At 45.9% G+C, this 17,533-nt stretch overlaps 1 long non-coding RNA gene across 1 annotated transcript; it reads right to left on the bottom strand.

The window, feature by feature from the left end:
• Positions 1-4,917: 4,917 nt before the first annotated feature.
• Positions 4,918-15,002, bottom strand: LOC134383312 (uncharacterized). The gene is made up of 3 exons (XR_010024178.1): positions 14,905-15,002; positions 8,233-8,376; positions 4,918-4,991 (listed from the first exon to the last, which is right to left on the bottom strand). It is a non-coding gene; the product is annotated as an uncharacterized LOC134383312 (long non-coding RNA).
• Between the last annotated feature and the right edge of the window lie 2,531 nt (positions 15,003-17,533).

Raw genomic sequence — 17,533 nt, 5'->3', positions numbered from 1 at the left:
TAGTTTAATGCCAGAATTCACAGATGTGGGATGTAAACAAAAATTGGCTGGCAAATCTTTCCATTGCATGAACTTCAGGATTTGGCTAAACATTTTAAAGATACTGTGGAGGACACTAACACCACAGGGTTTTAACTTTTAGCTTAGTAGGACCACAGTCCTTAGCTGTTCTGTTAGAAGGGCCAAAGCCCTTCAGTTTAGGCTGTAGCGTAGTGGCCCTGTAGTTTTAGCAAGGCCAAAGCCTTGTAGCTTAGGAATAGCCTAACCCTTTAGAATTGCACATAGAAATGCTAAGCTTGGGGAAAAAAAACTTTCATAGTACTAAAAGTCTCTGGTGTGGATATGAAAACTGTAACACAGCAAAAGTGCTTGCTCTAAGGGCAGATGTCCTTGGTGCAGCTAAATCTAATGCTGGGAAAATATGTGAGCTAAAAGCTTCAAGGCTACTCTGTCAATTAGTGGTTGGTTCCACATTTCACCTTCAGCTGTTTCTTTAAGTTTCCTAGGGAACTAAGTGATTCTATAACAGTTATTTCATTGGTTCTTTTGTATGTCACATAGCTTAGTTTTATGACTCCTTTGATGGTAAATTGCTTAAACTATTTTCAGTTGCACCTGCTTTAATGAAAATTGTCATGTAGCCAGTTTGTTTATGTTTTCAGTATGACTGATTAATCACATGTGTTCTTTTCTGTAACTTTCTTACCTGGACAATAAAAACAGAGAGAAAACCTAGTTCGGGGTTATTTCCCAGGAATTCCTTTTCTCTTGAAGAAGCCACCTCCTGGAATTAACCCCTTCTGGATCTCTCACTGCTCTGGAGAAATGTGCTCTGAGTAATCCTTTGTGTCTCCATCACCCTGGGAGAGGTGACAGATACTTTGAATACCAAAAGAAAAAGAAAAAAAGAACGATCATGAGGAAATTATCTGTCTTGTTTGTCTAAAGACATCATTTTGTTCAATGTGGGAAGCGTCTCCTCTCTTCTTGGCATACTTTGGGGATTCATAAATGCTTGCATTTTAATCTTATGGCTTGTTTTTGTGTCCCAGGCATGGTGAAGATCCCAAGGGTCTCAGAGTTGGGCTGGGATGGTTTGAATGTTTATGTCCCTCCAAAATTCATATGTGGATGTCCTAAGCCCCAAGGTGATGGTATCGGGAGATGTGGTCATTAAGAGGTAATTAGGTCATAAGGATGGAGCCCTCATGGATGCTATTAATGCCCTTATAAAGGAGACCCCAGAGAGCTAGCTAGCCCTTTCCACCATGTGAGGACACAGTGAGAAGGTGTTTTTAAGGACGGGCTTAAAGTAAAATGCCCTCAAACTGAGAAAGTACTTTGAGACCAAAGAAGGAAGTGGGCAGGTCCATTTGGTAATCAGAGATATTTATTAATTGGGGTGACTTACACACAAAGAACCTGGATGCAGTGAAGAGTCAGATGTCAGCAGATGAAAGCTCTGTCTCTCTCTGAGGTTATATTATGTTTATATAGCAAAGCCCCTGTTACTAGAAATAACTTCAAGGAAACATCTTCAGAAAAATAAGTTGACAGCATCATTTACCAGGTGTCTTTTTGATTCACGAGGTAGGGGGCTTTATGGTTTTAGTGCTCAGATCACTGATGCCACCTGTTGTAATAAGTCATTCACTCCCTGAAACCTATGTTTCTTTTATAGCTTGCCCTAAGGTTAAGTTGTAACCAGTCAGTGAAGCAAAGGAATGAGGTTAAGCAGGAGTCAACATGGAAGTCAGGGTACAAAATGGCATTGGTTTTGTTCACCCTCTAACAAGGTGCCATCTATGAACCAGGAAATGGGCCCTCACCAGACACCTAATCTGCCAGCACCTTGATCTTGGACCTCCCAGACTCCAGAGCTAGGATAAATTAATTTCTGTTGGTTATAAGCTACCCAGTCTATGGTATTCTATTACAGCAACCAAATAAACTAGGACAAGCCCCAACCCAAATCTCAAGAAAGTAATGGTGAACTGTTACACCTGTCAAATCTGAGTCTTTGGCATGAGACCATACTTTGATGGTGAGGAGGGATAGGATTTCCCTGAAAAGGGAAAGTCTTGCCTCAACTGGAAGAAAGAAGGCATGGAAGGAGGAAGGAGGCAATTTGGCCTGGAATCTGAATATGAGGTGGGGAGAACCCCAAGGTCCATGTTGATAGAATTTGAATTTCCTGTTTGGGGTCTCCTGAGAGTTATGTGGGGCTCTTAGCACAGTTTATGCCTGTGGCTGCTATCAATGGACCCCTCTAAGGACACAACTAGCTTCTTTAGCTAAGCTGTCTGATGAGGAGATTAGTTTCCTCATCTGTAAAATGGGATGATAATAATACGTACCTCATAGAGTCACTGTGAGGATTTGATGAGCAGAAGCAGTTTGGGTACTTGACACATGGTGTTGGCTGTGAAGATGATGATGACAGCAATAACGATGATGATGATTCTTTCCATTAACCTTGTGCCTGCAGGAGAGTCTTGTTAACTGCTTCCTACCTGCTTTCAGTTCCTGGCTCTGAGGTAGAAAGAAAGTGGTCAAGGATGTCACCACCAGAGACTGCTATGCCTGGCTGGAGGCCATGGCACTGGGGTCAGAGAAGGGGAAGGTGCATGGAGCAGTGCTCTGGACCACTCGCAGAGACAGAGTATGTATGATCTGGCACTTGCATCAAAGAGGGCTCCTGCCCTTCAAAAATCGGTATGAAAATGAAGTGTCGTCTCAGGGTAGTCAGAATGGGAACTTAAAGGCCTCCTGGGCTCATTAGTTCTTTTCACAGAATTAGCACAGTAATTCTACATACATCCTTTTATTTCTTTTTCATAGAACCCAAGTTAAGAAACCTGGCAAGACTGGAACAGCAGCTCGTCAATCAAGACTGTGATTGGGACTGGACTGGAGCTGGTTAGCGCGGATTGCTGGGCTGTGCCCCAGAGCTACTGAATTAGAATCTTGGCGGGGGAGAGTGGTGGGACACGGCACACTTGTGTGTGTGTGTATAAGTATACATATATATTTTTAAAATACTTTTATAAAATGTTATTTTTAAAATATTTTTTAAATATTTTTATTTTAATATATTTTTTAGCTTTACAAGTGCTGCTGATAGGCAGTAAGGATTGAGAGCCCTGGACTGGAGAGAACAGCCCCAACTGGGCCCGGCAAAGCCCAAGTCCTCCAAGCTCCTGACCCAGACAGTGAGGCTCCAGTGGTGAGGAGGGCAGGGAATCAGTGAGGGGAGATGGAGGGAGAAGAGCGGAGGAAAGTGGGGGGAGACAGAGAGCAGAAGAGCTCCTGAGTCCAAGGCAGAGACAACCCGGCCACCCCAGTGGCTGCTCACTTCCTGGCTTGTCCATCTTTCTTTCTTTCCAAGTTTCTTCCCAAAGGGCTGGCCCTCCACAGGCTGCCTGGAAGGAAGAGCGTGTTCAGACACTATCACAGCTATTTCTCACACCCTCACTAAACAAGCAGGACAAATCTGAAAGGCACCAGCTCCACTTGTCCAGAAGGACTTCTGACTGGGCATAAATTGGCATGCCTTCAACCTGGAAATCTCAATCCCTTTGCACCTTCATCATCACGAAAGACTAGAGTTTGACTCCTAAAAGAAAACACAGAGGAAACACCTCAGGAAGTAGGACTGGGCAAAGACTTTGTGAATATGACCCCAAAAGCACAGGAAACAAAAGAAAAAATAAACAAATGGTATTTTATCAAACCAAAAAGCTTCTGCACAGCAAAAGAAATAACTAACAGAATGAAAAACAACCTACAGAATGAGAGAAAGTATTTGCAAACTATGAATCCAACAGGGGATTAATATCCAGAACATATAAAGAAGTCAAACAACTTATTGGTAAAAAAAGAGAGAGAGAGAAAAAAAAAAAAGGTTACCCAATTTAAAAATGGGCAAAGGGGCTGAATAGGCATTTCTTGAAGAAAGAGATAAAAATGGCCAACAGACACATGAAAAAATTTTCAACAGCCCTAAGAATCAGGGAAATGCAAATCAAAATCACATTGAGATATCATCTCACCGGCTGTGGAAAAAGGGAAACTTTTCTACACCATTGATGGGACTGTGAATTAGTATAGCCATTACGGAAAACAGTATGGAGTTTTCTTAAATGACTACAGATAGAACTACCATGCAACCCAGCAATCCCACTTCTGGGTATATACCCAAAGTAATGGAAATCATCATGTCAAAGAAATATTTGCACTCCCACATTTATCGCAGCTCTATTCACAATAGCCAAGATATGGAACCAATCTAAATGTCCATCAATGGACAACTGGATAAGGAAAATGTGGTATATTTACACAATGGAATATTACTCTGCCATAAAAAAGAATGAAATTCTACCATTTACAGCAACATGGATGAACTTAGAGAAAAGTAAGTTAAGTGAAATAAAGCCAGGCACAGAAGGAGAAACACCTCATGTCCTTACTCCAAAGCTAGGGCTAAAAAAAGTAAACAAGTAAATTTAAAAAGAGAGAAAGAAAGATTCAATAATTACAATAATATGTTGAACTTTCAAAACGAGAGAACAGAACTGAGGCCACCAGAGGAGGGAAAGGAGTGGGGGGGAGGGGTTAGTGAGAAACAAGTAAAGGGCCACAAGAAATGATTGCATTGTGTAATGTTGAGTATAGTAATTATCCTGATTTGAGCATATTGCACATGGGTATTGGTATTCAATGCTGTACCCCACAGATATGTACAACCAATTATGTTTCAACTTAAAAAAAAAAGAAATTTATAAAAACAAAAATAAATTTATAAAAAGAAAAGGTAGAGTTTGAAAACTTGTAAATCAGACCCTTATTCAAATATATAAATGTCGTACTCACCACAGGAAACTCTTTGTGAAATCAGGAAATCCATACTGAGAACAGGCCGGCTGGTTACTCGGTTGGAGTGTGGTGCTGATAACACCAAGGTTTACGGTTTGATCTCTGCACCAGCCAGCCTCAAAAAAAAAAAAAAAAAGAAAAAAAAGAAAACAGATGCAAGGCTGCCCTTCAGTCTAGATGGGGAGACATATAAAAAGGAAATAAAAATAATAGTGGGTGCAGATAAGTAACCCAAAAGTATTTCATCAAAGTTATGCAAGTATCTACAGATAGACATGATAGGAAGAGTACCAAGTTAGCAGATCACAAAAAGGGAAAGAAACTAGTCGGATGTTATATGAGGCAATGGGGAGACTTGCAAACAGCCTCTCACTGTGGCCTGGGTTCAAGTCCCGCCTCTGTCCTTTACCAACTGGGGGACCTTGGGTGAGTTAACCTCTCTGTACTTGAATTTCCTCCTCTGACCAGTCATATATACCTCACAGGGTTTGTTCATTCACCAAATTTTTACCCGATATAATACATGCCAGTCACCCTTGTGAAATTCAGCAGTGAACAAAACAGACAAAGTTTTTCCACAAAAATTTCATTCAGTGAGGATCGTTTTGGAGATTAGATCCACCTGACAACAGCACCGTGCACAGAGAAGTGTTTGAGAAATGCAAGCCATCTTCAGTCTACACCTGGCTCTGCCTCCCGCCCCGCTGGCTGAGAGGCCTCTGGAAGATCTCACGATATTTGGGCCTTTGAGTTCTCATCTGAGGTCGCTCAAGGTGCCGATATCTTCTGAGATTTGGTCCCACACGTGGCTGCGGGTCTTTCACCTGATTCCTTTGAGAACAATCCTGCCTCTGCTACTCTTGCTAGTCGTTGGAATGGGCATCCAGCTCTCTGCCAGCCGCCTCACCTGCCCAGCTGGAGGGCCCAGCTCCACCTCAAACCAGCAGAGGTTTGAGAAGAAGGTAGTCTTATTTTTGATTTTTGCCCGACGGTGCAGGTCCCTAAGTGGCAAGTGGCATCTCCTCTCCCCTGCACCCTGGAATATCCCTCCCCCTGGCCTCTGCTCCTGGGTGTCTTGAGGAACAATAACTTTTTGACAGCCAATTCAAGTATGATAATGGTGTTTGGGAAAGCCATACATTTCTCTTTTAAAAAGGGGCCTATTTGTTTTTACTAATAATCCCAGCCAATATTTACTTAGTGCCTGTTACATGAATTCTGCATATGATTTCTCACGGAATTCTCAAAACATTTCTTTGAATTGCTTCTTTCTTCCCCCATGTTATGGATGAGGACACTGAGGCTCAGGGAAATAAAGTAACTTGCCCAAAGGCACACAGCTAGCAAATCGCCAAGTTTTATTTGACCCAATCCAATCAACCCCAAGGCCTGGCTCTACCCAGGACACCACACTACCTACAAAAGGCCACAGGGTGAAAACACAGCACCCCCAAATCCAACAATAACCCAAGACTGTTTCCAGACACTGGTAGCTGATAACAGACAAACTTGGCACTAAGCGAGAGGCCCTCCTATGCCAAGCACAGTGGATGTTTCTGGAGTGCTTTGTGTCCTTTGTATTCATTATCAGCAAGAAACACAACTTCACAAGGCGAGAAAATTCTCAGTGTAATGTAGATCCTGTAAACACGTGTTGGTGGGAGGTAAACAAAGCAACATATGCCAGAGAGAGAGAGACCATAGCCAGAAACAATGTGTCAGAAAGCTGAGCACTGCACCAGGGTATGAAAACAGCATCGGACTGCAAAATGTGCCCGTATTGAACCTTTTGGATTACTGCTTCCCTAATACAAAGAAAGTGTACAGAGAGAATGAGGTCAGGTGGGGGAGGCAATGAGTTGGATCTGGCAGGAATGCAAAGCAGGTCACAGGATGGCCCCGGAAAAGGGAGCTGGGCCACATATGCATTCAGGGGGTCTGCCCTGGGTCTGGGGACAAGCAGGACTCCCCAGGCAGCAATAATGGTGATGGTGGTGGTGAGGTTCTGGCATCACTGCCCACGGTGGAACATCAGGGGTTGGGGATGCCCTCCAGAGGAGGGCAATGGAAACTAAGGGTCTCAGTATACAGCCTGGGATTCCAGGCAGACTCCAGCCTGGCCGAGATCTTCCCATTGAAACAGGAAACAGCAGTGATGCAGTGATACCAGAGCATGCAGAAGTGGCTGGGAGGGAAGGAAAGGCTTCCTGACACAGAGGAGTCAGATGTGCCGTGGATCCCCGGCTCCCTGAACTTCAGCAGGGAGACCAACTTCACCCCACCTGCTGCTGCGATTGAGCTTTCTCCACCCAGCCTGCTTCTCGGGCATTGGCCCAACTCTGAAGGCAGAACACAGTCTTTGGTGCAGTATTTGCGGGTGGCTGGACATTGGCAGAAGGTACAGCCTCCTCTACTGGAGAGCAGATGCAAGCAAGAGAAGAATGGGAGAGAAGCCCAGGGGGCTCCTCTGGCCATGGGGCCCCATGCCTGCCCCTCAGCAACATGAGAAGTCTGTTGAACCCCAATGTATTCCATATTGATTAGACTCCATGGTAACCAGTAAGGTTACAAATTAAGTAACTCCTACTCTGTAGAAGCCTAAAGCCCAGCCGATTTCTGGGAATGACAACTCCAGCAGCGCCCCCTGGTGGCCACACATGCAGCTCCCAGCTCCCAGGAACCCCATGGGTTCCCGCTTGCCTTCAGAACCCCCAGCTTCAGCCCCCGCAGGCCGCTGTGCACCTCCAGACCTCCCACAGATCATGGGCCGGGCTTTGGTCTCAGCACTACCCACCTGCTCCAGCTCCTGCAAGGGGCACGGCTTGTCCACATGAGAGTGACAGCCCTTTAGGCACCACCTCTCAGCTAAAGTTCTTTGGGCATTTCTGGTTCTTTGCCCAGGGACTTAAGCCATGTGTCCCAGGAAGGAGACTTTGGGGCATCCTTCGGTGCAACCCTAGGAAGTAGCATTCAGAAAACAATGGCCACCCTTTATGGAATAGCTGGTGGCTGGACATTATGCACACAGTATTTTATTCCTTACCACCTCCCCATGAGATAAGTAGGGTTATTAGCTTCTTTTTGCCGGTAGGAAAACTGAGGCTGATTGTTTTTTCTCTTTTTTTTTTTTAACATTGAAGTGAAATTCACATAACATAAAATGAACCATTTTAAAGTGAGCAATTCAGTGGCAATTAACATATTCACAACGTTGGGCAACCACCACCTCTATCTAGTTCCAAAACATTTTTATCACCCCAAAAAGAAACCCCATACCCATTAAGCAGTTGCTTCCCATTACCCCCCTTCCCCAGACCTTGGAAACCACCAATTTAAATTCTGTTTCTATGGACTTACCTATTCTGGACATTTCATAAAAATGGAGTCATACACCATGTGACCTTCGTGTCTGGCTTCTTTCATTTAGCACATTTTCAGTCTTCATCCACAACATATCCTGTATCAGACCTTCATTCCTTTTTATGGCTGAATAACGTTCCACTGCAAGGATATAATACATTTTGTTTGTCCGTTTATCCGCTGATGCACGTTTGGGCTATTTTCACCTTTGGGCTATTGTGGATAGTGCTGCTTGTACGTGTGTGTACATGTACATGTCTGAGTACATTTTCAGTTCTCTTGGAGTGGGATCGCTGGGTCATATGGTAATGTGATGTCTAAGTCTTTGAGGAACCTCCAAACTGTCTTCCACAGCAGCTGCACCATTTTACATTTCCACTTGCAATTTATGAGGGTTCCAATTTCTCCACATACTCACCAACACTTGTTATTTTCCATTTTTGTCATAGCCACCCTAGTGCATGTAAAGTTGTACCAAGACTGATTTTTTAAGTTAACTTATTTTATTTTTAAGTTAATTAATTTTAAAATCAATTTAAAGAACTATTAAGAAAATAATAGCATGGCAGCATGTGGATAGAGTGGAAAAGACTGGGAAATCCAAAGCCTGTAGCTTGGAGTAGAAAAACAGATTTATGCAGGTTGTTGGTCTCCACCGACCCACACTGCCTCCCCTCTGGTTGGTCTCCACTGGCCAATCCTACCTCCCCTTTGGCAACCAGTGCCAACCCCAACCCCAACTCTGTAAGAAGCCAGCAAATCTTCTTTTCTATCCCTTACGTCAAGGTGAGCTCCGGGTCATCCTCTTTAGGGCAAATCTCTTCAAGCAGAGGACCATCATTAGGTCTCTCACCTTAGTACCAGGAACCTGACCACAGAGCCCAAAGTCTCCTTCACGGGCTCCAACATGGCGGTGTCTGCATGAACTCCCTCACCCAAGATCACCAGGCTTTCTAGGGCAGGTCGTGGATTAGGCCCCGCCATGACCCTTCCCATGATTCTGATTTTTAGCTTCTTACTGGAGTATAAAATACATACAGAAAGAGTGCCCAAGTTGTAAATGTACAGCTGGCTGTATTTTCAGAAATTCAACAATCTCGGGTAATCCACACCCATAAAAAACAGATCATTTTCTATATCCCCAAACATGCCCAAGGGTCTGTGCTCTCCCTAAGAGTAACCACTAGCCTGACTTTAGTTTTGCCTGGTTTGAGCTTCACCTAAATGGAATCATGTAGCACACACTCCTGTACCTGACTTCTTCCACTCGGCATTGCTTATACACCATTCATTCATGCTGCGGCGTGTCACTGTAGTGTGTCTATTTTCCCTGCTGTCTTGCATTCCGTCGTATGCATTTATCACACGTACTCGTGCATTACTTTGGCTGGCATTGGCAGTCTCCAGTACTGAGCCATATGGTAGTGCTGCTACGACGTTCCGCCTAGGAGTGGAATTCCAGGGTCCCTGGCAATGCCTATGTTCTGCTTTGGCAGACACTGTCAGTCTTCCACAGTCGAGCCAATTTACCTTCCACCAGCAATGCCTGAGAAGTCTGTTCCACATCCTCACCAACTCTAGCCTTTTCCTTCTGACATTTTGGTGGGTGTGCAGTGGTAGCACTTTCAGGTCTTAACTTACATCTCCCTGAGGGCAAATGAAGACGAGCGTGTCTCACATGTTTACTGGTCATTTAGAAATCCTCTTCTGTGAAATGCCTGACCAAGACTTCTGTTTATTTTCCATTTTTAGAAACAATATATATGAAAGCTTCTATTTTTACATTTTTCTTATTTATTTGTAGTGTTTTTTTCTATTTTGGATATAATCCCTTTTTATCTAATCTTATTCTGTGGTTTTTGATAAACAGAATTTCTTAACCTTCCTTGGTATAATTTATCAATTTTTTCCTAAACAGTTAGTGCTTTTTATATCTTGTTTAAGAAATCTTTGCACTCTGTGGTCATCAAATTGTTCTCCTATGTTTTCCTCTAAAAGCAGAATCATTCTAAAAGTAGACCTTCAATACACCTGGAGTTGACTTAGTGTCCCATGTGACAAGAAGACTCATACCCTGCCTCCAAGAGAGGCAAGGAGACCCCTCCTGTTTCCATCCCATGGAGGCACTGGTCCGAGGGCTATGGGGAGTGCTGTCCCCTTCTACTGTAGCCTTTAGGAACCAAACCCACACCAGAGGTGCCCCCAACACAGTCTCAAAATGCCTTCCTCCCCTTGACCCCCTTCCCCCCCAATGCAGGTTCTCCCCATCTTTGCAGAGCCTGATCAAAGCCCACCTCTCCTTGGAGACTTGCCGGAGTGCCCCAGACCCAAGAGCTTCCGTCCTGCCCTGACCACCCACAGCCCAAATGAGCTTCTGTCGGGGCTCTTCGCAAAGAGCCTTATCTTCCCGATTAGGACTGGGTGTGACCAGTACGCGATGGTAACAATTAGGCCTTCCTCAAAGTTCTGAGAGTTACAGGAAAATCCGCTCAGAGATGGAATGATCACTGGCAGAAATTGTCTAAAAACTGAGAGCCATTCCAGATAAAGAGCAGCAGGAGTCCAGAAACCCATTTAGGATCTGCTGATATAAAAGAAGATGCGGCCTAACCACATGTAGCCCACGTGTCTGAAAGAAGAATGTAGTGACAAGATAATGGGAATGGAGCGGGGGGTCCAGAACAACACAACCAAAGGGCCACAATTGCGTTGTCTCCAGCCTTGCCCAGGAGAAAATGTGTACGTGCAGCTAGCCCCCGGGCAGCTCTCCTCCTGACGTGAGCCTAAGCCATAGCTCTCACTGGAGGGATTCATACGAGAGCCAGCCTGTCTGCTGGGCTGGTGGGGTGGGGCTCCACGGGTCCCTACCGCATGAATTAGTGGGCGTGGGTGCCTGGAGAGGGCGCCCCAGCCCAGCGCCAGATCTAGAGCCACAGGCAGAAGCAGCTGTTCTCACAAGGGTCTCAGTACCTCCACCCTGCGGACAAGTTGGGAACTGCACAAGGGTTACTAGTCAAGGGGCACATGGAAGCTGAAATCCAGCCTATACTCTGCTCACCCGAGAACTCGCCCTGGCACAGCTGCAACCACTTGGAGGAAGGGAAACTCTTCTTTATCCAAAGAGGCCATCAGCTCTGTGAGCTATCAGGGCTATGTCTTCCCAGAGAGCTCACCTTTTCCTAACTCACACAAAGGTGACATGAGGGTGACCATCAGCACCAGGTTTGTGCATGACTCTAGGGCTCAAGCAGCCCAGCAAGGTACCTGGTGCATGGGCACAGGATGTGGCAGAGGAGAGGGAGAGAGCCACTCACCTTGATTCTTCACAATGGGTCTCCAGCACCCAAAGCAGACAGCCCTGGGAATACTTTGGCATGAATATACACACTCCCACGACAGCACCCAAACACTCCGTGGGCACTGAGCCTTGTTCAGCTATGGGATAGGGGTGGAGTGGGGGTGGCTGGAGCTTCAGTTGATTTATAAGCTCATGTAGGATGCTGCCTGGAACTCCCAGACCTGGCTGGGTGACATCCTCCAAGAGCAGACACAGGAGCCCATGGCAGCAGCGATAATGCAACTGCATGTGCACCCTCAGCTGCAGGTGCCCCAGGGATCCCAGGGCATGTTTTCACAGATGTCAAGCAGTCTACACATGGCACAAGAGCCACTGGGTGACCAGGAATTGAAAGCCAGCCTGTACTCTGCTCACCAAGCTGTGCCCCCCAGCATGAGACTGTGTGAACCCAAGGAGGGGGTGTCTTTTTTAAACACACAAAGGTACTTTATGGGCTAACATGACTCTGCCCAGGGACTCAGGAGTGTGGAGGAGAAAGAGACCCAGGGCTGACCCAGGCTGTTCAAAACCCTGGTTCCAACTCACTGCTCACCAAGCCACTTCTAGCTGACTGTTTTAAAAAATTCTTTCTTGGTGTTTTGAGTCCTTATTGTAGGCTGGTAAGTAGCTTACCAGGTCTGCCCCATGTCTCCTGTGAGCTGGATTAAAGGGAGTCTATTCCTATGGACTGGTCATCTCTGGATGCAGTGACAGATCAAGGATCTAGCCTTCAGAGCCACCTCCTGCAGTGGCCTCCTGAACACCATCTCCTTGTCCATCTTGGCCCTCTGCTAATATATCTACCCACCCAGGGCCCTCAATGCATACTTCAAAGGAGCTTCTCCTCCTTTCTCTTCAGCTGCTCCCCAACCCCCGCCCTTGACCCAGCACATGCTTCTCTCCCCAAAAACTTCTTTCTTGACTCCAGGGTCTGAGGAAAGAGCAGCAGCAGGCCAGGCATTTGCAGCAGGAATCAGCTTCCCAGCTTGCTGGGGAGAAGGGAGGGCTGTGTGGAGAGGTGGAGATGGTAGGAAGCAATCAGAAAGGCTGGAGGAGTAGCCAGGAGCAGGTTGCTCATGCCAAGAGGCAAGAAATGTTCCCCAAGAGGGAGCAGTTGATGGGCCACCATTTCGAAGAGGTCAAGGAGACCAAAGGGGAGAATTGGCCTTGGAAGAAGAGGCCAGTGGGGACAGTCTGGGAGAAGTGGCAGCTGATTGGTAGAAGCCTGAGGGTGGCAGGGTCAGGGGAACAGTTTGATGAAGAGGAGGACAGGAAGGTGCAAACCACTTTGTTAAAAATTATTCAGGGTTGCCCCTCCCTGGGTGCGTAAGGCTATGTGTAAGAGGGTGCTGCTCTCCTAAAACAGAAGAAAAGGAAGACTGCCAGTGGATGACAGACACACCATTGGATGTTGTCCTAGGGGCTCCTGCTACCCTCTGACAAAACCTGAAGACCCCTCATCTCAGCAGTATCCATGGGAAGTCACTGTGTCTGGGATGATGTGGGATTCAGATGCTCTGAGACAGCGTGGTCTTGCAAGATTCTAGAGTTGGCCTGTCCTCTAGAGACAGGACACCATAATGGCTCAGCTTGGAGTCTGGGGACAGATAGTCCTGGGTTTGAATCTGGCTCTATATCATGCCAGCTGAGTGACCAGAGAAAATTACTTAACTTCTTTGTTCATTATGATGCCCATCTGTGAAATATGGATAATAATAGTAGATACTGCACCGTGTTCTCGTGAGAATTAAACAAGAAACATAGTACTCGGGAAATCAATGAGATAAGTAGGAAGTTAGCAGATGGGAGCTGGGAGAAGAAGAGAGGGAGCGGGTGGGAAAGGGGCTGGGATGCGGGCGTGGGGCCCAGGCCTCCGTAGCCACCCAGGGAGGCATCCTAGGACACAGAGCTGGCAGGGGCTCTTCCAGAAGAAGCTCAAGCTGAAGGTAGGCATGTGAGGTAGGGAACAGAGAAGAGAGAGGCTCAGAGGAGTTAGAGGAGCATGGGCACCTGCCTTCAGAAGTCTTAGTGACCAATCAAGGCCTAGACCTCTCCCCCGCTCCTGCCTCTTCACCCCTACCCCAGCCTCACTCTCATATGTGGCCCCCCACCCACCCACCCCTCATTTGGGCCTCTGGCCAGGCTCTGACCACATCGCCAGCAGGTTCCAAAGGGAGCTCAAAGATAGAACACTGGGCCAGGAGTCCAAGGCCAAGCCCTCACCCAGCTCACCACCTCCTAGCCCTGTGACCAGGCAAGTTATGGGATCTCTGTGATTTTCCATACCCTTATCCACTATATATGTATAATACATTATTACCTCTGTTTAGATCCCACTTTGATCCAAAAGGATTTGAAGCTACTGGTAATCACAATCCTGTTCAACTCGTAAGGCCATTATAAAAATTAAATGTGGAAAATTATAAAGCACAAAGCAAATGTGATTGCTATTCTTTCCAAAAAGGAATTAGCCCAGTCTTCTCTGACCCCCTGATGGAATTTCTGACTCAAGTCCACAATCATCCAAGTATTTAATCTCCACAACAAACTAATGCAGGTGGACCCGGAGATTCTCATTTTATAGATAAGAGAACTGAAGCTCAGAGTTCATATAATTGCCCAAAATCTCACAGCTAGTGTGACAGCTGTACCACGAAACAGTGACTTTAACCCAGGGATCACAAGCTCAGATTCCTCCCTGGCAACGTGTGGACTGAGCCAGGTGTATATGTCAACAGGGAGTAGGGCTTGTGGTCACCTCAGGGCATTTACATTCTCGATCTTCTATCAGGCTCTGCCAGCCAATCCTGACACTGTGGCCAGTTCTGCCACCGCTGTTTTAACCACTGGTCTTAACTGCCTCCCTCCAGAAGCTCCTCTCCACCCCCACTGCCACCAGCCAGCTTCTCAGCACTCACACCTAGGATGTGACAGGAGCCTTTCTGCCTCCAACCTCACCCACATCAGTCCATCTGCTCATCAGAGCTGGACACTGTCCCTTCCCTGAGTACCCAACCCCTTGCCCACACCCCCGCAACCAGGCCCATATGCCAGGCAGCACAGTGGAGTGGGAGGAACAGACTTTGCAGCAAGACAGTTCTGGGTTCAAATCCCAGCTCTGCCACGTACTAGCTGAGTCACCTTGGGTGAGTTACTTAAGCTCCTGAACCTCGAGTTTCTCTCTTTAAGAGAAAGAGAGTGATGATAGCCATCACGCAGAGTCCTTAGGAACAGTAAATGCACTCACACTTGTGAGTAGCTTAGCCCAAAGCCAGGTGCTCATAGGTATTTTACCCCACCACGGAAAACGCATACTAGGCACGCAAACATACCCTTGTTGTGTGCTTCCTTAGGCACCCAGGCTGGGAATGGGTTGGTACTCACTCTCCTTTGAATATCTCCCCCAAGCCTGGGAAGTCAGAGAGGAGGGCTGCCTTGCCAAGTTAATTCATGGAACACTCAGGTTTAAACCCAGGTCAGTTTCTCATCTGCAAAATGGAGACAAACTCCGGCCATGCATGGCCATTGCACAGATTTGGAGAAGGTGCCAGTGGCAGTGGTGGCTGCTCCAGATCTGCCCAGCCGATTTAACAAGGCAGGAGGGCTGACAGGGACAGCTGGAGCAGAAGCTGAGCCAATCCCTCTGGCCAGAGTAGGACTGTGGGGCTGGGCCATTTTTAGCCCTTCACAAACCCTGCGTCTGATTCTTGGAGGTCTTACCCACCTTGTAACGAACATTAAAATGTACCCACATAACTCATTAAATGTAAGTCTTTGCCTTAAATTTAAAAGGATTCTTAGAAATTTGCTCTTGGAATTACTTGGTTATGAGTAACTCATTTAATTTACTATTGGCTATGATTTCTTCTCAACCATCCTGCATATTCTAGAACTCTTGCCAAAAATCCAACTTACAAATTGTTTTAAAATATAATGACCTTTGTATGGATACTAAGCTTCACAACTATTAAAGTTGACATGCTACTTTCTAAAGGCATTTTGTTAAACACTTATCAATTGTGACTTTGCTTTTTTCATATTTTGCAGCCCCTAAAGTTTTTCTTTCAGCTCTCCCATGTCTCCCGGGTCTTTTAAAGTCCTGCTCCCTGGAGAGGACAGGTCTGCTCACACAGCCAGGACACTTGGTCATCCCCATCTCCAGACACACAGGCTGACCCTGTAGGTCCAGATGTGGAGACCACCCACCCAGCTGGTCCAGAGCATACTAATTCGGGCAACTTTATTCTCATTTTGAAAACAATGTGATTTGTTCACATTGGACTAAATGTGATTTAATGCTTAAACTTTCACTGGAATTTCAAGTGAATAATTCACAAATGAGGCAATACCTTGACAGGGTGAATGTTCTGATACAGGGTTTGGAAATCAAGATCACTGTCATCCTAACCAAGCACCCCTACCCCGAACCCCAGCCCCACCCCGCACTCTACCCACCCTCCCCCGACCTGGTCTACCCACCCATAGCCAGCTCCCCACCTGCTCCCCCCAACGCCCCCAGGAAGGCGCACCGGAGAGGTGTGCCAGTGCCAAGCAGGTGGGATGTGCCTTGGAGCACAGCCCTGGGTACTGCCCAGTATGCAATGCTTTGTCACTGACAAGGGTTCAGACTTCACTCAGGGCCAGCCCCACGACAGGAAGGAGGCAGGCTCATCTGCCTGTTTTATTGCACTCTGTTTGGAGCCTTTTAAAGCAGAACAATTTTTAATTCCCTCTGCCACCACTTTCATCCTCCCCCTGATCCCCCAGTGCAAGAGGCAGAGGCCTGGCCCCCGACTGCAGAGCAGAGGGAAGACCTTGCCTCCTTCTTGGAGACATCCACACACACCTCCCAAGCAGGCCAGGAGGAGGGTCATGATGGGAACCAAAAGCGGGAAGGAGGTGGGAGTACCACATGGGAGGAGTGGGTGAGGTAGAGGGCAAGGAAAGGACTTTAACCTCAGTTCACACACTTTGATTGATTTCTATCAGGAGCAGTAAAAAAATTCTATCCTGGACCTGATGATTTCACTCATGAGCATGCAGACTAGGGGAATAACCTATAAAGTCTTAGGCAAAGATAATAATAGCCAATATTTATTGAGCCCCAAATTAGTGCTTTATATCCAGTGACGGAATGAATTGCAAACCGACCCATGAGGAAAGTGCTGTTATCCCCATGAAATGGGTGAGGCCCCCGATGCACAGAGAGGGGAAGTAACTTGCCCAAGGTCACACAGCCAGAAAGTGGTAGAGCCAAAACTCAAAGCCAGGTGGCCTGGCACTGAGTGCACACTTTAAGCTATGACATAACGAGCTGTGACAGTTAAGTCATGGTGAGGCTCATCATGGCCCCACAATATAAATTAAAATTTATATTTACAGAGTATTTTAATAAAACGTGGAAAGACTTATGTTAAAATAACTTTTAAAACTCAAAATTATACATATATGATCTCAACTCAAAAATGCCATTTTAAAAAGAACTGAAAGGAATACACGTGTATAAAAATGTATTAAAAATAGATAAATATATCTCAGGCATGCAGGTGGATCAAAAATCTTTGGTGAAATTGATAGAGTATGAGTGAGCTTTTTTCTTCTTCCCATTTATCTATGTTTTCCAAATTTCTTTAATAAAATTTATTTTCTTTTCAGATAGGAAAAAGTATTAAGGCCTTACAGTTTTATGATTATTTGCCCTTGATAAATGTTTCAAAGAGAAATTTCTGAGAAACTAAAAAACCAGAAGCAAGTTAAAAAAAAAAAAAAAACTTGTGGAGAGGCTGCTAAGAAACTCTTTAAATTGGTAATATTCTCAGCACACACTGAGAAAAACAGGGGACAAGAATACGGAATGAAGGGTTCAATTAAATGACAAATTCAGTAAGTAAATACGGAGTCCTGAGTGCTGGCAAAATGAGGACAGGCCGTCCTCACCTTCAAGGGAGCTTCCAAAAAGAT

Source organism: Cynocephalus volans, chromosome 8 (genome assembly GCF_027409185.1).
Source record: "Cynocephalus volans isolate mCynVol1 chromosome 8, mCynVol1.pri, whole genome shotgun sequence".
NCBI classification, from domain to species: domain Eukaryota; kingdom Metazoa; phylum Chordata; class Mammalia; order Dermoptera; family Cynocephalidae; genus Cynocephalus; species Cynocephalus volans.
This window is presented reverse-complemented; position numbering and strand designations above follow the sequence as displayed.